The sequence below is a fragment of the Lagopus leucura genome, unplaced genomic scaffold (genome assembly GCF_019238085.1).
Source record: "Lagopus leucura isolate 7727_CA_CO unplaced genomic scaffold, USGS_WTPT01 Super-Scaffold_100157, whole genome shotgun sequence".
Lineage (NCBI taxonomy): Eukaryota > Metazoa > Chordata > Aves > Galliformes > Phasianidae > Lagopus > Lagopus leucura.
In genome coordinates this window covers 29,744,049-29,753,691 of record NW_024962334.1, presented here as the reverse complement: position 1 = coordinate 29,753,691, position 9,643 = coordinate 29,744,049, and the positions used below count along the sequence as shown (strand labels likewise).

General features: G+C 40.7%; 1 non-coding gene across 1 annotated transcript; it reads right to left on the bottom strand.

Annotated features, from left to right (window-relative positions):
• Positions 1 to 970: 970 nt before the first annotated feature.
• On the bottom strand, positions 971 to 1,054 carry TRNAN-GUU. The gene has a single exon. It is a non-coding gene; the product is annotated as a tRNA-Asn (tRNA).
• Positions 1,055 to 9,643: the final 8,589 nt, after the last annotated feature.

The window sequence follows — 9,643 nt, the reverse complement described above, 5'->3', positions numbered from 1 at the left end:
ATCCACCCTGAGAATCACTTTCTGAATCCTACTCAGTATAGTAGACCAGCTGACACTGGCACACAGATGACTCTACTTTCAAAGTATTCAATCAGGAAAAAGAAACAAGAATTAAAAAAAAGCATTCACTTAACGCACTCTCATACAAGGCTTCCTTAAAGAAAAGCAAAACAGTACCAAAATGACATTACCTGGTCTTCACCAATGATGTACATACATTTTTTAAATTCCATAATACAGACTTTCAAAGCTGCATAAACACTACAAAAGAAATATTATCCAGGTTTCAGCTGGTACACCATTAGTATCACAATGATATCTTGGTTAATGCTGAGCAGCTGAAGCACCACTGACTTTACAACACAGCAGTGGGGGAGGCAAGGCAGAGTCAAGACAGGTGGCCTGAATTAGGCCCAGTGTTATTCCATACCACCTGACATGATACAGAAAGCCACAAAGGTGTGGGGACCATATATCTACCCTTGAACATATCCAGGAGTGGGTGTCCACAACCTCTCTGGGAAACTAATTCTAGTGCCTCATCTTTCTCTCAGTGAAAAATATCCCCCTAACATTTAATTTAAATTTCCCTCCTTTAAAACTGTTGCCCCTTGCCCTATCGCTATTTACCTGTGTAAAAAGTTAATTTCCCTCCTGCTTATAAGCTCCACTTAAGTATTAGAAGGCCATAATGTGGTCTCCCTGGAGCTTTCTCTTGTCCAGATTCAGCCAGCCGCGCTCCCTCAACCTGTCAGTATAGATGTGCTCCAGCAGGAGGATCATCATCTTGGCCCTTCTCTGTACTCTCTCCAAAACAAAAGTTCCACATCTTTCTTGTGCTGGAGACCCTAGGCCTGGATGCCAAACTCCAGGCAGGGCTTCACTATAGCAGAGTAGAGAGGGATAATGACACCCACCTCCCTCATGCTGCTGGCCGCTTCTCTTTTGATGCAGCCCAGAAAGAGTGGCTCGTCCCTGGGTGGGCTCGAACCACCAACCACCACCAACCTTTCGGTTAACAGCCGAACGCGCTAACCGATTGCGCCACAGAGACTCCCACAAATACATAAGTTTGTGATCCTGCAACATATAAAATGAGCATCCTTCATAAAATTCTTATTTATGGAAGCAATAAATATTAGCAGAAGTAGAGGTAACTTTGCCTGATGTTCCGTCACAAGTGAGATCTAATTACAGTGAGATTTCTAATTGCTACTAATACTGTGCAGGTGGCTTTGGATATCAAACACTGATTGCCAGCCTGAAAATATTCAAGATGTTTTTTAATCAAAACTTTCTTCAGCTATCTCCTTGGTTCCTAGATGAAAGGTAAATACTGTTAGAAGAATTATTTTAAGGTTGGGCACACATGGCTTATAAATAATAAAAGATTTTTGCTCAAATTGGAAAATTACATTGATTCTTGATCATGTTACCAGTTCTAAATGTTTGTCCTACTTTGAAAACTTTGAAAATAGTAAATTTAATATCTGTGGCTATATTGCCCCTATGCCAGTGGCCATTTCTTGTAGAAATACAAGCACATGTATATGTGTGCACACAGAATGGGAGACAGACTCTTTGCCTTGCCAAGTCATCTTTGCATCATTCTGACACAATGAAGTAGACTGCCACAGTAGACTGACAGACTGAAAGGAGCGGTCCTTGAGAGCAGCCCTGCATAGAAGGATCTGGGAGTCCTGATGGATGAAAAGCTTATCATGAGCCAGCAGTGTGCTCTTGCAACAAGGAAGGCAAATGGTATCCTGGGCTCCATCAGAAGAGGGGTGGCCAGCAGGGACAGGGAGGTGATTGTCCCCCTCTACTCTGCTCTTGTGAGGCCACATCTGGAGTACTGCATCCAGGTCTGGAGCCCCCAGTACAAGACAGAGAGCTGTTGGAGAGGGTCCAGAGGGGAGCCACGAAGATGATTAGGGGGCTGGAGCACCTCCCCTATGAAGACATGCTGAGGGAGCTGGGCTTGTTCTGCCTGGAGAAAAAAGGCTACGGGGTGACCTCATTGCAGCCTTTCAATACCTAAAGGGAGCCTACAAACAGGAGAGAAGTCAACTCTTTGAGAGGGTAGATAACTGCAGGACAAGGGGAAATGGTTTTAAGTTGAGGGAGGCAAGATTTAGGATGGATGTCAGGGGGAAGTTCTTTACTGTGAGAGTACTGAGGTGCTGGAACAGGCTGCCCAGAGAGCTTGTGGATGCCCCGTCCCTGGGAGTGTTAAAGGCTAGACTGGATGGGGCCCTGGGCAGCCTGGTCTAGTATTAAATGGGGAGGTCAGTGGCCCTGCATGTGGCAGGGGGGTTGGAGATTCATGATCCTTGAGGTCCCTTCCAATTCTGGCTATTCTGCGACTCTGTGACACCAAACCAAACTGCATCAGTAAAAAAAAATAGGCAAATTTTCTGGGGAATAGTGATCAGCAGAGGAGTCTGGCTGAGGAAAAAGGGATTGTTGGGTTCCTGGTAACTGTTCTTTTACTAAGCATTCAAGAGAGTATTTCCCATGTGTAGGGAATGGCAGGCTGTTCCCAAAACCCCACTCCACACACCTGCTGCTAAAGCAATCATGTTTTCCAGCTGCTCTTGTGGCTGACAACTTTAGCACACATTAGATGGGTTTTAAGGCCCTGTGCAAGGGAAGACCTATCGGCATAATTTCCTCTGCCTATTCAAAAGAGTAGCTGAGATTTCTTGAAGGTGCAGAGAAATCAGGCCTAATACATAACACAAACTCTGGTAGACACCCTAGCCTCAGTATACAAAAACTGAGATAGCCTGACAGTGCTGGGGGTTATTCCATTGGCATATCATTTGGATAAACACTACTTTTGTGTTCCAGCCAGTATGGATACCTGCATGCATCAGTGGAGATGGAACCTTTGAGAACGAGCTCATCAGAGGACAGCTGCTGGTGCCAGCATTTGAAATGCTAGCAAATGCTAAGCACAATTTGGTGGTGGGATCTCTCAAGATCGGGTAAACAAAGGAAGGGTACAATCTTCTCAGCCATCCCCACCATAGAAATGCTCCTGGAAAAAGTATGAGTACAAAGGGTATCAAAATGTTCAGAGCATGAACATTCTAGTTAAACTATTTCTCACAAGCCAAAAGATATTCATTCTCCTTAAAATGAAATCTACAATTTTTCTTTCAAGTTTGAACCTATTTAATCATTTAATCATAATGTCTGTGATAACTTTTACCACTCCCATGTGCAACACTAGATTTGGTGTAACACAGACAGAATGTGGCAGATAGAAACTCTACCAATGAGGTGGAAAGAAAAGCATTACAGATACGGTCAGTTGTAAAGAATGTTGCAAGAGAACATTAAGTAAGTATCAAGCAAATTCTGTCCTATTGGCTTTAAATTATTATCTATCATTTTTGATAAATGATGTTCCTACAAGTAGTAACACGTTTTGAGTTGGTTTTTGTTGTTGTTGTTTTGTTGGTTTGGTTTTTTTTTTTGTGTGGCATTATGCAAGTGCACATGGAAATTATGGCACCCACTGTCAATCATTGATGCTTGCAGATCATTTCTGGAGACCAAACAGTGGATGTGAGCATGTTGAGGAGTTGAGTGTTGCATGTCAGCAGCAGTGACAGCAACGTGAAAGACAAGCCATGCTCCTGGCAGCCATGGCACAGCTGTAACACCACAGCAGTAGTCAGCCCTTAAACGGGGTGTAGGAGCCTTCTGGTCACACAACTGAACCACCTTCACCTGTGCTCCCATGGCTGACCCAGTCCATGCCTCAGGTGATCAATCAGTGGCTCAGGCCGTGACTCAACAGTTCCCATACAATTAGGAAAGGAGCAATCCTTCTGGATTTCCTGGAACACAGATAATCCATCAACTCTGGCCACCATATCATAACACTAAGCTGAAGGCTCAAACTCCCAGGGTCAGGCCAGAGAAGACAACAACATTTCTCTTGTAACACAATAACATCAAGTCCCTTTACCAGTTTGAAGACTGTGGAGTGCATCGCCAATCTTGGCTGAACTGTGCTACCACACCCACCAGACAGTCCAGATTTGACACCTTCTGACTTCCATCTGTTTGGGCTGATGAAAGATGGACCGTGTGGGCAACATTGTCCAAGCAACAGCACTATCATAGCAACTGTGATACAGAGAGTCAACTCTGCTGGTACAGATTTTAACAAGCATAGCATGCAGGTTTTTCTTCATTGCTGACAATGCATAGCTAAAGGTGGTGATTATTACTGAAAAACAGTTGTTTTTTTTTTTTTTTTGTAGCTGAGAATTTGCTCTATCAAATAGTGTTATTGTGTTCTTTGTATCTGTTGTATCTTCCATGGAAGTGATGGGTTTTCAGTGGGGCTTCTTGTGTGTGTAGGTGTGACCTGTCTCCATATCCGCCTGAGTTATTGCATTTTTCTGTTGCATAATGATGGAGAAGGACCTAGTGAGCTTTTTCTGCTTTGTAACACGAGTCACAATGAGAAGAATTCAGTTTATCTGAATAACTGGAATAAAAAGAAAATAATAATCTCATCAGCTAAGTATATTATTACTATCCCATCAAAAACACTGTGAATAAAGCTATTTCTTAGGGAGAGTTTGCTTCTCTCACTTCATCTATTATAAGATGCAAAAGCCCATTGTGAGCAGCCAGAGCTCCATCTACCTCTAAGTGGGAGCTACATGTACTCTGTGGTGGGTCATCTTTACAGGGAAGGTATAGATAAATGCTCCGATTGTTTCTATACAGGTACTCTCAACAAACAACCCTCCAGTTAAATTTTGGTTTTCGAGCATCCTAAATTTGCATCACTGTGCTTATAGCACTTTAAGCTTATCTATTCAGCAGGCAGTGTTTTAGAGATAACAACAGCTTTCTATTGATTATATACACAATGCTTATTAACCAAAGCTGTCATCACTGGGATGCAAAATAATAATAATAAAATCTCCATAACTGCAATATTCTCTGTATTTCCTAATCAATTCAAACAATTTCTTTTCCACATCTTTGAGTCACAGGTGCAGTACTGTTCCCCTTTCTCTCTCACTATTTATGTTTGATTATTTTTATACTGCTTTCCCAAAACTTATTGACAACATGCTGACAGTGGAGAATACTCAACACCTCACACAGACACCGCTAGCGTGTGTTTGAGAACACACTTCTTGTTTTCCAAGTTGCTTTCAGTGAATTTACAGTCCAATATACCAAGCACAAACAACAATCTGCTGCTTAGCAGCAGGAGACCTCAAATATCCATCCTTCTAAGTAATGTCTAAAAGCAGATAACTTCTGCACCTTCTGGTTCTGTTTGCTATAGGCTGAAGGGGAGAGCAGGCTGGCAATGGCTGTGCAGGGACAGAAAGAATCAGGTAAACTGCAAAATGAACTCTGAAAGCAAAGTTCATAAGCTGGCTAATTTACAAGGATGGGTTGGAGGGAACAGACTGGGATTTTTTTGTTTGCTTGTTTATGTTTCTTGCCTTTGCATGAGTTTTTGTTTGCTTTTGTTTTTCTTATTTTGTTTAGATAAATCTGACTTTGGAACTGACCTGTATGTCAGTACATCAGAGGGGGCTTTACTTTTGAGGGCTCAAGTGCTCCCACCTCTCAGAAGCACAGGCCCCAGGTGCAGCTTTACAAAGACTCAGACTCGAGGAGCAATCCCACTTTTCCAAGAGACCCAGAGCTCCACGCTGAGGCTTGCAGCAGCACAGGATTCTGCTGCCTTTAGGGCTCAAGGTACATTAACGCAAGTCTGGGAGACTGAAAGCACATTGTCTGGTTGTTCACAAAGGCAAAACCTCCCTGTGAATTCTTGAAAGCTTTCTCTTCACTGATCTTGGTACTTAAGTTACTACCAGAATAGTTAGTGTTCAAAGTAACCCTTACTTTACGTAACTATTCCCAGCTCTTTTCTGCTGAAGTCAATCTATTTCATCCACTGAAACTGCCCTATCTCCTTTCTGATAGCACATTAGCCATGTTCACACAAATTAGCAGTAATTAGCCTGCAGACACTTCCAGCAATGTAATGAGACTTAATTTCTCTTCTGTTGACTGAAGAAAATTGGATCTAAGAAGCTATATTTTAAAGGTTAGTTTAAAAGAGCACCAAACTGAGGTGGGAGGCATCAGTGTACAATTTTTCTTATGGTTATTTTGCTCTAGTTCCCCCCAAACGTGAACAGACAGATTTCAGACCAACTTCAGATAATTGCTCCTCTTTAAGGAAATTTCTGAAGTTCAGAGCTGACACACTGGTAGAGTTTAGTGCAAATCCTGAGTTCTTTACAGTGAGTAATTTGCCCATAAAGAGTAAGGAGGGACAGAAATATAGAGAGAAACAGACATATTTATATGTTAATGTGGGGACAAATGCTAAAAATGTTATGATCTCCTTCCTGGCATCTTGTGTTCTTCTTTCCTTACAGGAAATGAGACAGCAATAGTAAAAAAAAAAATATAAAAGATGGTTGAGGGACTCGGTAACCAAAAATGCTTAACAGAACTGCAAAAGCCTGACACAAGAATCTGAAGGAAAAGATGCTTCCAAATGCAAAGTAGCTGCTGGTTAGAGGCTTAGAGAACACACTGGAGCTCAAACTGGGGATTTTTTATTTTTATTATTTTTGATTTCCAAGGGAAGGAAATTAGTGTTCATTAAGGCAGTAATACCTAAAATCACCTTAATTTTCAGCTGGCTGAAGTTCTGTTAGTTTGAATTGGCCATTAAGTCCTTGTTTAAATCAAACACAAAGCTTCAGTTTCTTGGTCAACTCAGTCATGGGGTTTTGCAACATGTAGGAAGAACTCAGTTGCGAACAGTGCCAAACAGCAGTTGTTGGAACAGGGTGGAATCTCATCTGTTTCGTTTTACAAGCACGAAAGAAAATGAAGAGATGAATGAGAAGTCAGCTATGAAATTATAGAAACTTTTAAATGGGAAACATCTCTTTTTTTTTCCACTCTGCTTTTCCAGTTTTTTCCCATTGCTGAACTCAAGTTCATATCTCAAGACCTGTAAGCTGAGTGATGGGTGCTCTGAAGCCCATCAGAACAGGGCCAGAAGCAAATCTCTGTTCAGACTTTTCAAACTGATTTTTTTCTGAGCACAAAATACTAAAGAAAGGCACATGCTGTGCAGGGTAATCTAAACAGAATGTTACAAGGCAAAAAAAAAAAAAAGAATTTCTATCATATTTGATATTCTGACATTTCGATGTTTGTTTTTGTCCCAGATCTGAATGCAAAAGTTTAAATTTAGAGATTTGTGGGAGAAGCAAATTCTTTATGTCCCCTCAAAGAGCCATTTCCAAAATGAATCAGAATATTTTCTTTCAAAACTGTCAGAACATTCTGAAGTGATATATATATATACACACACTTCGAATTTATGACATAAAGGAGAAATATAAAAGAGATTTAAACATTATCAAAACAAAATACTTGAAGGCTTTTCACAGAGAATTGTTAAAATAAAAAAACTTTGTATTTCAAATGAACTGCTCATTTGGATGCAAACTTTTTCCAATGAAAAAAAAAAAAACTTATCTAGTTCTACCTACAAGTCAGGAAGATCTTATTTCCATATCTACAATTAGAGCTGAATTGTCATTCTCTGGGCAACCTTGGTTTTGTAGTATATTCTTTGCATACAGCCCTTCTTATTTGGGGATTCTGAAACATTTTGCATGGATGATAGACAGGAGTATGTCACATCTGCACCGACATGAAAAAGAGCACCCTGTTTCACAGCAGGAGTCTCAACCCACAGTGAGTTACATGGTATACATGATGGTTCCTTTCCAGGCTTTGAATGAATGACCTGAATGGGTCCCTCATCAGGAAATCCAGCATAGCACATGCTGTGATCCTAGCCACGTGTAAAGGGTGGATCCTGTACCTATGTAGATGGATAACTCCAATCTTTGTTATCTTGACTGCAGTTTAAACTGAGATAGGTCTGAAGACAGTTGCCTGGATAGTAAAACTGGATATTTTCCTTCCAGCTCACTTCCCTGTTTACTTGTATACTGTCTATATAGGTTGCTCCAAAAGTATTTCTTGGGACTGAAGTTCCTATTTATTTCCATGGAAATTACAACAGATAAAATGAGCACAATAACACTATGCAATAGAGCAAAATCTTAGCTGCAAAACACAATCTTTCAACGCAGTCATTACCATTCGCTATGCATTTTTACCACAATGAACAAGAGCCTGCATGCTATACTCATAAAAATCTGCACCACTGGAGGTGGTCCGCTGTTGCTGTCACTGTGTTCACATCCACTGTTTGCTCTCCATAAACATACAGTAAACATCAGTGAACATCAATGTGTGCAATTTTTTTCCACAGGAAGGCATTCAGTTCCATACTTTTGCTTCACACGCACTTCCTTGTTAGATGCCATTTTGTCAGATTGCCACTCTTCTGCCATCTGTTACATGGCAGTGGCAGGGAAAGGTTCAGCCTCTACTGCCATACCACCATCTGCATCTGACGACATTGGCCAATGTAATAAAATAGGAGGCATTATTTTCAGAGCAGACCCTATGACTTACACAAGACGGCGGTAGAGCTACAGCTTTAAAGACCCCTTATCCTAATTGGAATGATAACAGAAGGAAAAAAAATGTGGAGACATCACGTTTCAGAAATATTGTGTGATGGGTAGAAAAGAACTCAAAAGATCCACCTGGGGATTTCTCATGTCTGCCTGTCCAGAGATCAGCATGACATTAATATATTTCTGCAGGAATATTTCCTCCATCCGTCCAAAGAAGTTCCAAAGTCCTGCCTTGACTATCCTACATATTCTTTTTTTTTTTTTCTTTCCCCTCACACATTAATTCTTGAATAAACTTTTGACATTAAAATAACACTCGGGATAAACGTTCTTTCTTCCTCCTATCTGGAACTTTCAGCCCCATCACAAGGACATGCCTATTGTGGTGACAAGTGAAGTCATTTTTCTCTATCAGACAGTCCTTAAAAAATGTTAATTATGGTTCAGTATCTGTCTACTAACTCTCCCCATAGTACTTTTCCTTAGGTCAGCAAAAAAATATCCTTGCACTTGCCTCTGGAGATCTGTAGCATAAGATTTTGAAGGGCATCTCCTTATGAGACCATCAGACTTGATCCATTTTTCTCCACAACTGACAACAAAGCAATCCACCTATGATTTTATAGTAGGCAAATGTGTGATCGATATTCAATAAAGGTGATATTAGAGAGGTACATAAGAGAATTCCACCATTGGAAATGAATATTCCCTTCTAAAACAGATGAAGGCAGATTTAGAAAAAATACAGATTGCTCCTGTTGCTAGAAAACTGTATCATGACTAATCCAAACTTAATCCAGAAAACAGAATCCATCACTTTTATCTTTTCTACAGCTCTTCTATTATCACATTCATATTCAAAATGACAAAGCTTGTCAACAAGGCTGATTCACTGCAGTTGGAGATGTTTGGACCTACAGTCCAGGCTACTTATCTAGAAAAAAATCATTTGCCTGTCCTACTTGTAAAGCCTTGTCTAGTGTATCGTAGAGAAGGTGTTTCATTTCCTCTACAGACACAACAGTGTGCCTGTACTTCTACATAGCCATCTGAGTCCTTGT